This window comes from Netta rufina (genome assembly GCF_964035555.1).
Source record: "Netta rufina genome assembly, chromosome: 1".
NCBI lineage: Eukaryota > Metazoa > Chordata > Aves > Anseriformes > Anatidae > Netta > Netta rufina.
In genome coordinates this window covers 44,006,577-44,020,262 of record NC_140123.1, presented here as the reverse complement: position 1 = coordinate 44,020,262, position 13,686 = coordinate 44,006,577, and the positions used below count along the sequence as shown (strand labels likewise).

General features: G+C 41.6%; 1 protein-coding gene across 1 annotated transcript in view; it reads right to left on the bottom strand.

Annotated features, from left to right (window-relative positions):
* UCHL3 (ubiquitin C-terminal hydrolase L3) overlaps positions 1-9,809 on the bottom strand; it is a 42,229-nt gene extending 32,420 nt beyond the window's left edge. The window contains exon 1 of the mRNA XM_084283120.1: positions 9,804-9,809. The gene's annotated coding sequence lies outside the window, so the exon portion shown is untranslated. The remainder of the gene's footprint in view (positions 1-9,803) is intronic.
* Positions 9,810-13,686: the final 3,877 nt, after the last annotated feature.

Genomic DNA, 13,686 nt, shown 5'->3' with positions numbered 1-13,686 from the left:
AGGCTGGGGAAAAACACATCCCCTAGACGCAAGAACAGCTACTCAAACTTCTGAACGATATCATCATAGCAAACACTTCACAGGAAGAATGCTTTTCAGTATTCACATTACCATAACACCCAGGAACTTTAAAAAGTTAAGTTTCAGTATTCAATGACAGCCATGGCTAGAAGGGATGGTCAACACTACAGAGGAACACCAAGAACATAGCCTTAGTATGGCAGGCAGCAAATTTTACACACAAACAGCTTAACAACTTATTTTAGAATCATCAAGGAAAGACTGAGATCAAAAATAGGCTAATAAGGCCCTTCTGCTTCCAGAAGGCTTCATTCAAGTCTGGAAAAAAAATGTTAGAGATGCCTTTCTGAAAATTGCATGAGTAAAAGGTAAAAAATAGCAGCAAGTGCCCATGTGCAAGAAAGACTGCCAGATGAGTTTACAGATGAACAATAGATGGCAGGGTGCAAAGATCCCTTGAAACAAATAGATATAGCTTATTCTTAGCATGGAGAAATGCAAAAGGAAAAAAAAAAAAAAAAAAAAAAAAGGTTCAAACAATGACACAGCCAGACAAGCAATATTTTGCAACTGTGTTCTGAAGGGATAAAAGCAATGGAACGCTATTTAGCAAGGTCTGGCAAGAGAAATTTTAAAGGAGTAAAAACAAGTTCTTAGGAACCAGGGAAAGTTATTTAGAGAGACAAAATTCCATATTAGATATGACACAGGAAGCTCAGAGGAGCCTATTTGCAAGCAGTAGCTTCAATTTTGGCAAATTACCTGAACACCATAGAAATAACTAAATGAACCCTCCTTTCTCTTCCTTTGTCTTTTCCTAGCTCTTAGACCAGTCATGCTGGCACAAAGATCACCGAGTTACCTACCAGCAGGTAGGTAACTTCCACACTTGCCAAAACACTCCTGTTTTAGAACAGCAGGCAGTTCTGTATGCTTTTGAGACAGTCTTGTTCAGAGGTGAGGACTTCTGCTGCTTTGCAGCAATTACCCAAGCAACTCTATCTAAAGATACTTACTGGACAGAACAGATAAGGTTCTTTGCACTGTATTTGAGGGCTCATCCACTCTCCATTTTTTATTTTCCTCTTATTTTTCATGTTAAACTGAGCATATAGTATGCTAGCAGCTTTATATTACTCTAGATCTGCAAAAGAGAGTATTAGGTATTTTTCTGTCACTTATCGTGTTGCTGACTATTCTTTATCTTTGAGCACTTAGAAAAGAAAAAAATAAAACATACTCGCTTATATTACAGAAGTCTCACACCAGCTCAGAAGGAAATACAGACAACACACTTGTCCATGTCTAGTTGATCAACTTTTTCAGAGCTTTACTTTTAATAATAATAATACAAAGTATTTTTGTTTAATTTTTTTGTTGTATTTGAAATTGTCTCTGTCGTATTGAAGTGTCATCCTGAATGAAAGATTCCTCCTTGTTTTTTAATTGTTCAGCTAACTATGAGAAAAAAAAGTCACTTCTGAAATTAGTTGTCTTTTCCATACACATTAGCTGCACTTTGCATAATTTTCTCCTTTTTGCTCAAGTATTCCAGAATGCCCTTCCTTCTTACCTGACATCTAGACTTCACTGGAAAATTCCAAACAATTTGCCTTCAAGTGCAATTGTTCAGACTCATTTCAATATCTGCAACAGTCGAACTGAGAATATTAACACATCAAATTTGCTTAAAAAAAAAATACTCAACCTTTTGTTGCATTGTAGAACTCAGGAATTGTATTGTAGAGTTCAGGAAATTCACACAGGCCCTATTTTCAAGGGTGCAAATGTGGGACCTCAATTTTCAGTTCTTTAAAATTGTCTGCTGAGAGCAAGAGTTTCCTCAAAATTGGCAGGTAACAGCATTAAACTACTCACAAACAAGAACTCGTCCAAGCTGTGAATGTGGAGGGCCATGACTACTGTGATTACAAGACAATACAGACTGCAGAAACACAAAAAAAGTATGACCAAAAGCCACCACGGATGAGTATGTAACTCCTGACTGAGGTCAAACTGAAAGGAAGCACATGGAAAGAAACCAGAGGGACAGGCTATCCAAAAGGGATAGAGGTGCATTGCTTAAACACAGAGGCACACAGTTCTAAAAGTTGAAGTCCACCTAGTGCTGAATTTACAGGCCACTCATCTTCAGTTCAGTCTCTGGGAAGGTTATGGAGCAAACCTTCCTGGAAGCTGCTCCCAAGCACAAGAACAAGTAAGTGATGGAGAACAGACAGCACCAACTTAACACGGGCAAACGATGCCCAATTAACCTGGAAGCTTTCAATAGAGAGAGCACTGCCTGCGTGGGTAAGGTGCAGGGGAGGGAAAGCAGTGCAGAGTCTTTATACAGCAAGGCCTTTGGCAGAGTCACCCACACCATCCCTAGAGCCAAACCAGTGAGATACATGAGCTGGATAATGGGGAAACTGGTGGAAAACTGGCCAGACTGCCAGGTTCAAAGGGTGGCCAACAGCAACACAAAGTGCAACCGGCACTGACCTCTCTCAGGTGTCACTGCAAATGCTGTTTAACATCTTCCTGAATGACCAGGACAGTTGCATACTGCACACTCAACAAATTTGGATATTACACCAAATTGGAAAGAGCACTGGAGGGCAGGGCTGCAATTCCGAGGCAATTTCAGCAGGCTAGAAAAATGAGCTGACAGGAACTTCATGAAGTTCAAAGACAAATGCAAAATCCCCCATCTGGAATGGCATAACCTCATGCAGTCACACAGGCTCAGGGCTAATTGGCTAGAAAATAACTCTGCTGAGAAGGATCAGGCCATCCTGATCAATAATAAACTGAACATGAGTCAATGTGCCCTTGCCATAAAAGCCAACCCCTATCACTGGTTGCCATACTAGCAAGGGAAAGTAGGCAGAAGTAAGACCTCCCCTCTGCTGGAGGATTGTGAAACTCTCCAGAGAGCTGTGCCAATGCCTTGAGCTCCCTGTTATGACTGAAGCATCAACACGCTGAAGCAAATCCAGTTGAGAGCCACCAACAGGGACAGGAGCCTGAAGCCTTGTTGTATGAAGAAAGGTTGAAAGATGGGTTAAAACCATCTTCAGAAAAGGCAGGGGAGATGGGGGACAGGACACTTGATATTGGTGTTTTCTACTAGCTGAGGGAGGCTGCAGAGAAGATGATGACTGACTCATCTCAGAAGTACACAGTAGAACAGTGAGAAACAATGGACACAGGCTGGAATGTAGAAAATATGAAATTGGTAGGGAAAGCATTTTAAGATAATACAAAAGAAAAAATAATAAGCATGGTCAAACTCTAGCACAAGCTGTCCAGGAGCCTATGGAGTCTCCACCCTTAGAGGAATTCAGAACTTGGCAAGCCCCTGAGCAACCTGCTTGGACCACAGAACTGTACGAAGTCTTTTCCAACCTACCTGATTCTATTCCAAGTCACCACAAACTGTCAATCTGCATGTCTAAAGGTTAGTTAACAGAAAAAACAACATCACTGTAACAAGCCTAAATGCATTTACTGTAAGTTAATTTAGACATTTCTGTGGTATAACCTATGTTGTTCTCACTGTTGGTACCACTACCTTAATCTACCTTAACTGTTAAGCATCAAAAAGCAGCACAGAACAGTGATCTTTAAATGCATGATTTTGTTCCAACACGTGCTGGCTACCTTTAAAATGAATTAAATTTCATGAAACTTAAAAATATAGTTTGGGCTAATTTAAAGAGGCTCAAAAGTCAGCTGAACAAAGGCATCCAAGCGAACTCTTGACCCAGGTGACTTGACTTCAGCAGATTAAAGCAATGCCTCTGCCAACACAGCCACAGAACCAGTAGGAGGATACGATTTATGGGGCTGACAGAGATGTGGGAAGGGAAACTGGGATAAGAAAACTTAAAGAGTTCAATTTACTTTGAACAGCAGTAGTACTGAAGTAGTCAATGAACATTTTAAACGCTGTCTGAAGTAGCGATGTTCTTTTCTACTTTGTCAGTTGCAAATAAAAACAACATGAAGACTAACATTGAAATAAAATGGACTTTGAAATCTAGGTGCCAGTGAAGTTGGACAGCATTTGTAAGTATTTCAAGAATGCCACATTCTAAATACTAAGGCATTATACTCAAAACCAAGACTCTTCCATTTTTCTGGGGTGTTTGTATAAAAGTTGGAACCACAAGAACAAAAATGAGAAAAAAAAACAAAGACATTTCCAGACACTCAGACAAAAGTCAAAGAGCTTTTGTGGGAAGAACCAACGATTGCGATCCTCTTTCAAAGGCAAACCAAGACACCGACAGAGTCTACATTATATTGTACTTCTGCTCAATGGACTACAGAATCACTGTATCGCAGCAAAACCACAGTTAAGAATTTCTTCCACAAAAATGAAAATGTGTATGGTTTTAGCAAACTGGAAGGACTAAGTCTCTATTTAGATGTAATCAGTATTTCATAACTTTATCATCAGTGATCAATATTTTGTAATTGTATCATTAAGGCATAAGAACTTTTGGCACCTTGTTGAATTGAAGCTGATCTTTTCCCCTAAACAGTAGTAAGACACTGCACATAATGTCTGATGGAGCTATCACCAAGAAAAATAAATAAAACCGACAAAAAACCCTTAAAAGATTATTTATATGAGCCTACAAATAGAAGGTTGTATTTAAGCCCTCTAAGTAACCTGCTCTTACTGAACTAATCCTTACTAAACTGTAATGATCCACGTTACAAATACAAGCATGTAATAGTTTGCTTTCAATTCTTCATATATATTATTTCTGGAGGCATATTACAAAAAACTGCTTCAGAAATTAGTATTTTGTTTGGGCGTTATAAGAATGTACTTCTTAGTTCTTTCACTATGACATTTAGGGAATTTAAAGGAAGGGATCCTTTTTCAATAAGGTTTAGACAAAGTGTCTTCCAGTCCATTAATCCAAGTGACTTGACATGAAAATATAGAAATGCCTGTCAGAAACTTCAGTTCTATACTGCAGGTCAAAAGGTGTGTTGCTCAGGAGCAAATGCACAGGCATAACTTGCACAAAGCATTTTATTCTTCTTTACCAACCAGTCCCCACTTAGGGCGGCCACAGTATGGTCTTACAGGAACAATAGATGCTCCGTTACAATAAATTTATCCATAAAGTTCAAGATTTATTACAAATTCTTAAGTATCCTCAAGCACCATATTTCAGGACCTCACAATAAAGTTCATGGAATACAGCCCATTCATTTATCATTACATTTTTTCAAGTTTATTTTAATATGCAGTGAAGGAGAGAAAAGAACACAACTTCACTAAAAATGTGATAGATCTTACACCCACAAAATTTTTATCCTTCTAACTGTGTTAGCTTCTTCAGGGTGTCTAGAAGAGCAGTTCTGACTCACAGCTAGAGCTCCTGGTCTTCATGGTGATAGTTAAATGTCTTGAATATAACCCATCAAGCAGCTCTGAAACTTCATATTTGTTATTCACAGGTACTACCACACGTATTGAACCGGGATCTGATCATCACCCAAACAGCAATGCAACGTACTGCACAGAAACCTGGTCTACACAGCTAATTCAGATTCACTCAGAAACCTCTCTTAGCAAGCAAAAGCTTTGGAGTGCTCTGAGGACAAGTCCTGAGGTGGAACTATCAAGCCAGTGATTCATGACAAACTTGTTCCTCTGATCTAAATAATTGTTCGTAATCAGCATGAGCCTGAACAATCCACACTTACAAATAAGCTGTTGCATGTGTTCTTTTTACAGTGTAATGAAATTACAAGCGAATTACACTGATTCTGCTGGTCCTTTAAGCTAAGGAAAATAGAGAAGTAGGGAACCACCAGCTAACCTATGTGGTGAACCAATAGGTCTTGTTTTCTACTCTGTAGCATACTGTTCACTAAACAAACACCCTTACCAGTACTGGTAAGGATTACAGTTGTTACAATGTTCAGCTTATTTCATTGGAAAATAAATAAGCAACTAAGAAAAAAAAAAAAAGAGCAGAAAATGCTAAAAGCTACAAATACAAATAGAAGAATGAAATGCACAGTTTTCTCAGCTTTTGATTACTGAATGACCTACAAAGACAGATCCAAGTTCTTTTTCAACTATTCATATGAGTAATGCTCTAAACTCCACAACACCTCATAATTTTCCCCCTTGCAACATATCTATTGCAACATAAGAACAACCTGTTTAAACTTAATAACAGGGCTCTACAGCTTGAGGTATTTTAAACCAGAAGGGAGCAACTGGTCTCACGACAACCCTCCTTCGCATCTGCCTCCTGCTTACTCTTTGCTGTGGCACGGCCTTGCCACTTCCCCTTTGTTGGCTCTGTGGAAGGGATTCTGGGGCTCTCTCTTCAAAGAAAGATCCAAAGACTCAGTTCTGGTCTTCCCCTTTCTGAGGCTATGCTCACAGCATGAATTCTTGGAAAGAAGCCTATCTCCACTATTGCCACTTTGCTTACAACAGAAGAGTTGCTGTTAAGCTTAAATGCCCTTTTGAAAATGTGTAGTTATGTTATTTTACATCACATGCACCTCTACTCCATGCAGCAGCTCATCTATGAGGACCACCACCACCAATGCACATCAGGAACTGCAGGCACTGCCCTTCCAGTGACTTTGGTCAGTTGGGTTTTCTTTTGGGGAAGCTTGTGTGACAGTGCTGCAAACAGTTCATAAAATGGAAAGACCTTCTAGGAAGAGTTCATTTCCTCAAGGTAATTAACTAATCTCTATATCTGCCCGATACCTAACTGGATGAAGACCGGGTGTATCCAGTTTCTGCCATCTGTTCTGGGATCTTTATTACCCCCAGGAAGTCACAGCTGCCAAGAGGGTCCATAGACTGAAATTCCTTTACATAGCTGACATTGCATTAATGGCTTTAAAAAAAAAAAAAAAAGAGTAGGATAAAAGGCCTGAAAATAATGCTGGAAGGTAGCTGGCAAATAAGCCCTATGTCATAAGACAAACCCAAATCACAGACAACTTTGCATAGTATAACTCTGGGCTACCTGAAGCTAGTGCATGAGCTTCATAGCCAGATGCAGTCAATTACCAGAGCCTTACGTCGACAGAGCAAAGGCATGAGTTGACATGGTACCTTATCTAGGAAGTAAGGATATTTCTTAGAACAGGAAAGATCAAAAAAAAAAGACTAATTCATCTACCAATACTACTTTTTTTTACCTACACTTCCTAGGGAACTAATCATAGATTGCAAGCCACACTGAAGTGATGTCATGATGAGGAACAATGAGCTTGCATCTGATCTTTTCACTCCTAATGTTCATAAGCACTCTGACTATTTTTGGTGATATAAGAAACTGAGAACAAGAAAAGATTCACAGCCAGACATCATCTGGTGAACAGTGGGCAGATAAAACTTTCTCACATCTTCTCTCCCATTAGTAGAGGGGCTTCAGAAGCTTCAAGAAGAGGGGTAGCACCTGAGGTCCCACAGCTGAAGGTCAAAGAGAAGAAAATTATCTGTCATCACTACACTGACTGGAGCTTTGTAAATGCTGAATCATCAACTCTTTCTATATTGGAGGTGGACTGACAATACTTTATAATCTGTTCCATCAGACTGCAGAAGTGGAAAGAAAAGAGCATATCGTGACGGTTAAATTAGTGCTGTATGGTACATTTAGCTACGCTGACTTCTCTCTTAAGATCACTACAGATACATCGCAGCAGTATCCTGAGTGAGTCACTGCCATTGGAAATCTTTAAAGCTGAGAAAGATTATTCACATGTATCCTCTCCAGCCAACTTCCAAACCTTTTACATAATTCCAATCCATATGCACAAAGAAAGGTCCTATATACTAAGCAATTAAAATTCCAAGACTTGCATTAATACAAATGCTTTCACTAAGGGAAAATAAATCAAGATATTTTGGAAAGATTTTACACACGCTGCAACTGCAAAATACCAGCTCTTTTCCATTATCTCCCAAATTTCTGCCAAAGTTTGAAAGAGTCAACATACATTACAACGCACATCTCAACAATGGGTTCATTACCACACCTAACAACAGCATTAATAGTAGGATAAGTAGTATGTTTCAAGGACAGTCTAACATTCAAGTAAAATAAATAAAAGAAAAAAATCAAAAACAAAAATAAAACCAAGAAGCATATAGCTAAAGGTCTGTGTAAGAAGATGCATGTATTAATTTACTTCTAGACCTACATGCTGCAGCTATAAGAAGCATACCTTTTTTATCCTGAAGAATCCTCTATTTTATAGAGTACAGTGACATACAGCACCAGAAAAAAAAAGAAAAAAAAAAAAAAAAGGACTGTAACAACTGTCCTTGCAATTAACTCTATAGGATTTTTAGAAAATGTGCTTGCAACTTCATTTGGATGTCAAATTATTATTACTATTGTGTTAAACAGAGGTAGGTCACGAATAACTGGTGATTAACACTCCTGTTGTTATACAGAACAATGACTAATAATGCAAGGTGTACTTTTATTCAACACAGACCTTTGTTGTGTTTATGTTTTGTTTTGTTTTGTTTTTTCCTCTATTTTGGAAAAAAAAGATCCATCTTAGTCTAAATAATAACTAAAACTACTGCTCAGTTAAGTCTGGCAAAATACAGTGAAAGCAAAAGCTGACCTTGTCTAAAGCGGCCCTTTCCATAAAGATTAACAAGAAAATCCCTGTGAAGTGAAAGTTCACATAAACCACAATCATCCATAACGAAGACATAATATACATCACAAATGCAAAGCTGATGGGCAAAGGAGGTTTTGAATACACTTAAAACAGTTCATTTAACACTATTCCAGGATATTCTCCATATTGCATAAACTTAACAATACCGTATTTGGAAAAAGTCACTGGTTTTTCCTCCTTGGTTTCTACTTTACAGCTGATAACACTTCATTTCATGTGAGCACAATGCACTCACCCCAACACCTGATTGCACCACAGCAGTAATAATTCACAAATGGTAAAATTACTTGTGTCAGGAAATGAGAAAGCCAAGTACAAAATGACCCAGCAATGAATAACTCTTCACCCACCTGCATACTTGATTAATGAATTACAACAAAAAAAATAATTAAATAATAATAATAATTCTCCACAAACAGAAATTCCCAATTTTCAAAATATTTCAACAAGGTAATAGTTTCAAGAATGTCATCTTACTGCTGGAAGCTTTTGGCTCAAGCACCATCTGTAGCAAAATCAACATGCCTTTCTCTAGTGTGGATTCTACTAGACTGACAAGAACAACAGCAAAAAAAAAAAAAATGATGCTAACATAGTCACAAATAATCAGCAAGGTACAAATATGGTAAAAATACGTTATTTCTTCTCATCAGCCAAAGGAGAAAAGGACTGAGACATGGTGAGGTAAGCAGATCCACATGACCGTACAAACCCATCATGTACAGATCCATAATATATATAAATATAACAATGTTTTAATCAATAATTAATAAGATAAAGCCCTCCCTGAAACATATCAGGGACTATGTTACGTTAACAGGCTGATTGTCTCACATCTGCAGAGCACGTTTATTCTCTTTTCCTTTACCACTTGCGTTTTATACAGGCTTTTTACGTTACACCGCGTACTCAGAGGCTGCACAGGAGGTCCCAGCAAGGTCCAGGAGCAGAAGGCAGCGCACGAGCACCCGTGGGACTTACTCTCGTGGGGGCAGCGGGAGCCTCTACTGCAGGAAACGAAAGGCCTGGAGCTGCAGAGGGCCTAAAGGTTACCTCACACCAACGCTGCTTACCTGATTCGTGACCTGGAAAGAGAGCAGAAAACGGGGGGGGGGGGAGGTTACGAGCGCGGCCAGGCCTGAGGGGCAGCCCCCCCGTGCACACACACGCGCCCCCCACGCACCGCAGCACCGCCAGGCCCTGCTGACCGCCCTCCCCTTCCCCTCGCCGCCCCCCCCGGCCCGCGGGCAGCCCCCGTGCCCGTCCCCGGGCCACTCACGTCGGGGTTGGCCTCCAGGGGCAGCCAGCGGTGCGGCTCCATGGCGGCGGGCACGGCCCCGGCGGCTGACAGCGCCTCACGCCGCCGCGCTCAGCCCGCACCCGGGACCGCGCCACCGCGACGGGCGGCTCCGGGGGGGACCCGCAGGGGGAACCCGCCCTTTGCTTGTCCTCACACACGCCCCTCCCGCCCTCAGCGGCAGAGAAACAAGGCAGTGAGCGCCATCACGATCGTCTATTTATTCCCGGTTGCTCCCGGCTGGGGATGACCGGAGGATTGTCCCCTCGGTCCTTGCTCGGCTCCCCCCCGGCAGTGGGCTCTCCCGGCGAGGCGACGGCCGGTGCCTCGGCCGCCCCGCCCGCCCGTCGGGGCCGGCATGGCGAGCGGCAGCCGCCGGGGGGCGCCGCGGGGCCGCCGCGCTGCAACGGCCCCTGCTCCAACGGCCCCTTCCTTCTTCAACGGCCCAAAATTAAAACCCGTCATGGCACTGAATAAAAGTTGTTTTATTGGAGAAAAGGGGTGTGGAGCTGTTGTTTCTTTAATGATTAAGGTGTAGTGTTTAAACGTTCGCAGAAGCACGCTGATCACAGAGCAATAAAAATTAATGAAACAATGATTAGCTCTTAATAAAGAGTAATAACGATTAATGAAAAGGTTCAAAGGGAATTGGTTCTATGATGCGCTTATTATAGCAGCAAGTTTCCCCAAAAGACTTCAGTCCTCCTCAGCCTTCAGACTATCAGCAATGACTCGGTTAGTGAAGTCCTCAAGGGATCCACTAAGAAGTAATAAAACAAATGTTTTGCATTTTCTCTTCTAAAGCTGCGAATCCTTTCATACCTTCCCATCTCAGGATCTCAGGAGCATACATGTATACATATCCCATCTTGACCCTTCAGCTAAGATCAAACACAGCATAATATATATATAATATGCATATAATATGTATATCTAATTTAGTGTTATATCTCCTTTCAAATTAGCTCAGAAAAGAACAAAAAAGGAAGGAAAGTGTATAAACAGATTCCCCAGTCCTGCTAGGGCTGCCCATCCCCTTGCTCTGAACGCACCACACTTCAACCTGTACTCAATACAGGCTTCAGCTGATGTCTAGCTGTGGCTCCTCGCAGCTCTGCCCCCATGACTTCTAGGGTCTTCGAGCTGCATAAAGGCACTCTGAGAGGGACAGTCAAAACAGATTTATTTATCTCTCTCTCTCTCTTTTTTCTTTTTTTTTTTTTCCCAGATTGTGGGAATGTTGTTTTCTTCAGAGCTGTGGGGTCACTAAAGGGACAAGAGATTTGTTTGCCTCATGCTTATCTGACAAACAGGTGAAAAACGAGGAACAAAAATTTTAAAAGGCCTTTTTTTCCCTTTTTTCACTGGCAGCCTTACAATTCACTAAATGTCTAACTTTGTACTGAAAGCTGACAAGAAAACTGTGGTAATTCTTTGCTTCCTTAAAAGAATAGATTACCTCATTTGTTACAGGGTGCTTTTACCTGCCTCATGAACGTGCGGTGAACTGTTCTCCATGCATGAATTTGCTTTGTTCAGACTGGTTGCCACCTCCCAACTGCATATGTATTTCTGCTCTTAGCCCAGGTACTCACCTCCTGAACCCCTCCAAGAGAATCCATGGGCAGCCTGTGGAAGGCAAGAGGCATATGATGCGAAAGCTGTAAGAAACAGAAGCGAACACATGAACGTTGTCCCTTCACCACACCGTATAGGAACTGCTAGCTGTTTCTCAGCCACAGCATTTGAGTGCTTGTGAGAGCAGCTGTACATTCATTTTCTGAAGTGGACATTTGGGGAAGATTTTTGTGAAGCCTGAGAGCTGGTCCCACACACCTGTCCAGCCTTCACACAAAGGGACAGATGGACTTGGAGCAGTGGGATGCTGGTGTTGGAGCCACATGAGCAGGCAGTGGACAGGAAAGAAAGAAACTGACAGTTTACAGGCAAATTAAGAAGTCCTTTGAGAGAAGGTGTTTCTAGCTGCTGTACAGACAGGAGTACCAAGCTGACAGGAGGCCAAGAAAGGTAGGGACATCACAGAACTGGAGGCCCAAGCACTGGAGAAACCCAGCTGTTAAAAAGATTTTCTCCCCTCTGCCTGAAGAGCTCTTTGAAAAACTTGGTGTAGTTCTTTAGTGAGTGTTGATGTTAATAACAACACCCCATTCTGTAAATGTTACATTTGTGAAATGGACTAAATTTCCTAAAGTAGTTTTTACTTTACCCCCTGTAAAGTAAACTAAGCAGGATTACTGTTATTACGTGCCTGTGTTTGAAGATTCTGCATTGACCTGTAAAGAATACCACAGCATCTCTCTTTAACAATCCAATCTTCTTCTAGCTAATGAGATTTGCCTTTGTTTCCATACAAGGTGTCTCCTCATGTTAGGTTTTCAGTCCTTGGCTAGCTAAATGATGGCTACTGCCAGATCACAATCACAGCCTGCATCTGACCTCCTCTGCCACAAAAACCTTCAAAGAGCATACTTATAGGAGGCAGCAGTTTCTAGAGATACACAATTGAATACAAGGGATGGGCAGACTAACTGAAATCACTACATACTGAAATCATTACACCAGCCTGCTGTTCCAAATTCAAAGAACTTTTTAAGATATGTTTGTGGACAATACTGAATTAGGCGAGCTGTTGGCTCCTTCAAGGGTGGAGAGGCCTTATGGAGAGATCTGGACAAATTAGACAGCTGGGCAATCCCCAATATTATGAAGTTTAACTAGAGCAGTGTGCCCTGGCAGCCAAGAGGACCAACTGCACCCTGGGCTGCATCAAGCACAGCATTGCTAGCTGATCAAGGAAAGTGATGGTCCCAATCTGCTCTGTGCTGGTACAGCCTCACCTTGAGTGCCGTGTGTGTGGTTTTGGGCACCACAATATAAGAACAACATAAAACTGTTAGCATCCAAAGGAGGGCTACAAAGCTGGTGAAGTGCCTAGAGGTCATGATGTGTGAGGAGCAGCTGAGGTCCCTTGGTTTGCTCAGCCCAGAGCAGAGCAGGCTGAGGGGAGGCCTCATGGCGGCCTGCAGCTCCCTCACAAGGGGAGTGGAGGGGCAGGCGCTGAGCTCTGCTCTCTGGGGACAGCGACAGGACCCGAGGGAATGGCATGGAGCTGGAACAGGGGTGGGTAAGGCTGGATATCAGGAAAAGGTTCCTCATGCAGAGGGTGGTCGGGCACTGGGACAGGCTCCCCAGGGCAGTGGTCACAGCACCAAGCCTGCTGGAGTTCAAAAAGCATTTGGACAGTGCTCTCAGACATAGGGTCTGATTATTGGTGGTCCTGTGTGGAGCCAGGACCCAGCTGATGGCCTTTGTGGGTTCCCTCTGATCCAGTATATTCTATGGTTCTATCAAAATAACTCCAAAACAGCTCAAAATTTCAGCAAATGGTTCAGAATTACTCTATAATTACCAAACCACCAAAACATTTAACTTCACATCTATCTCCACATCTTGGAAAATGAATGAAACATAACATAATAAATATTAGTCATATTGCTAAAGGCACTAGTAAAAGACTTGATGAAATTGTAATATAAAATAGCATACAAAGTTCTGCAGATAACATACAAAAGTATGCAGTAGTTACCTAAGTTAAGAACAAAAAGATTGTTGAATCATGTCCCTCCTATCACAGGCAG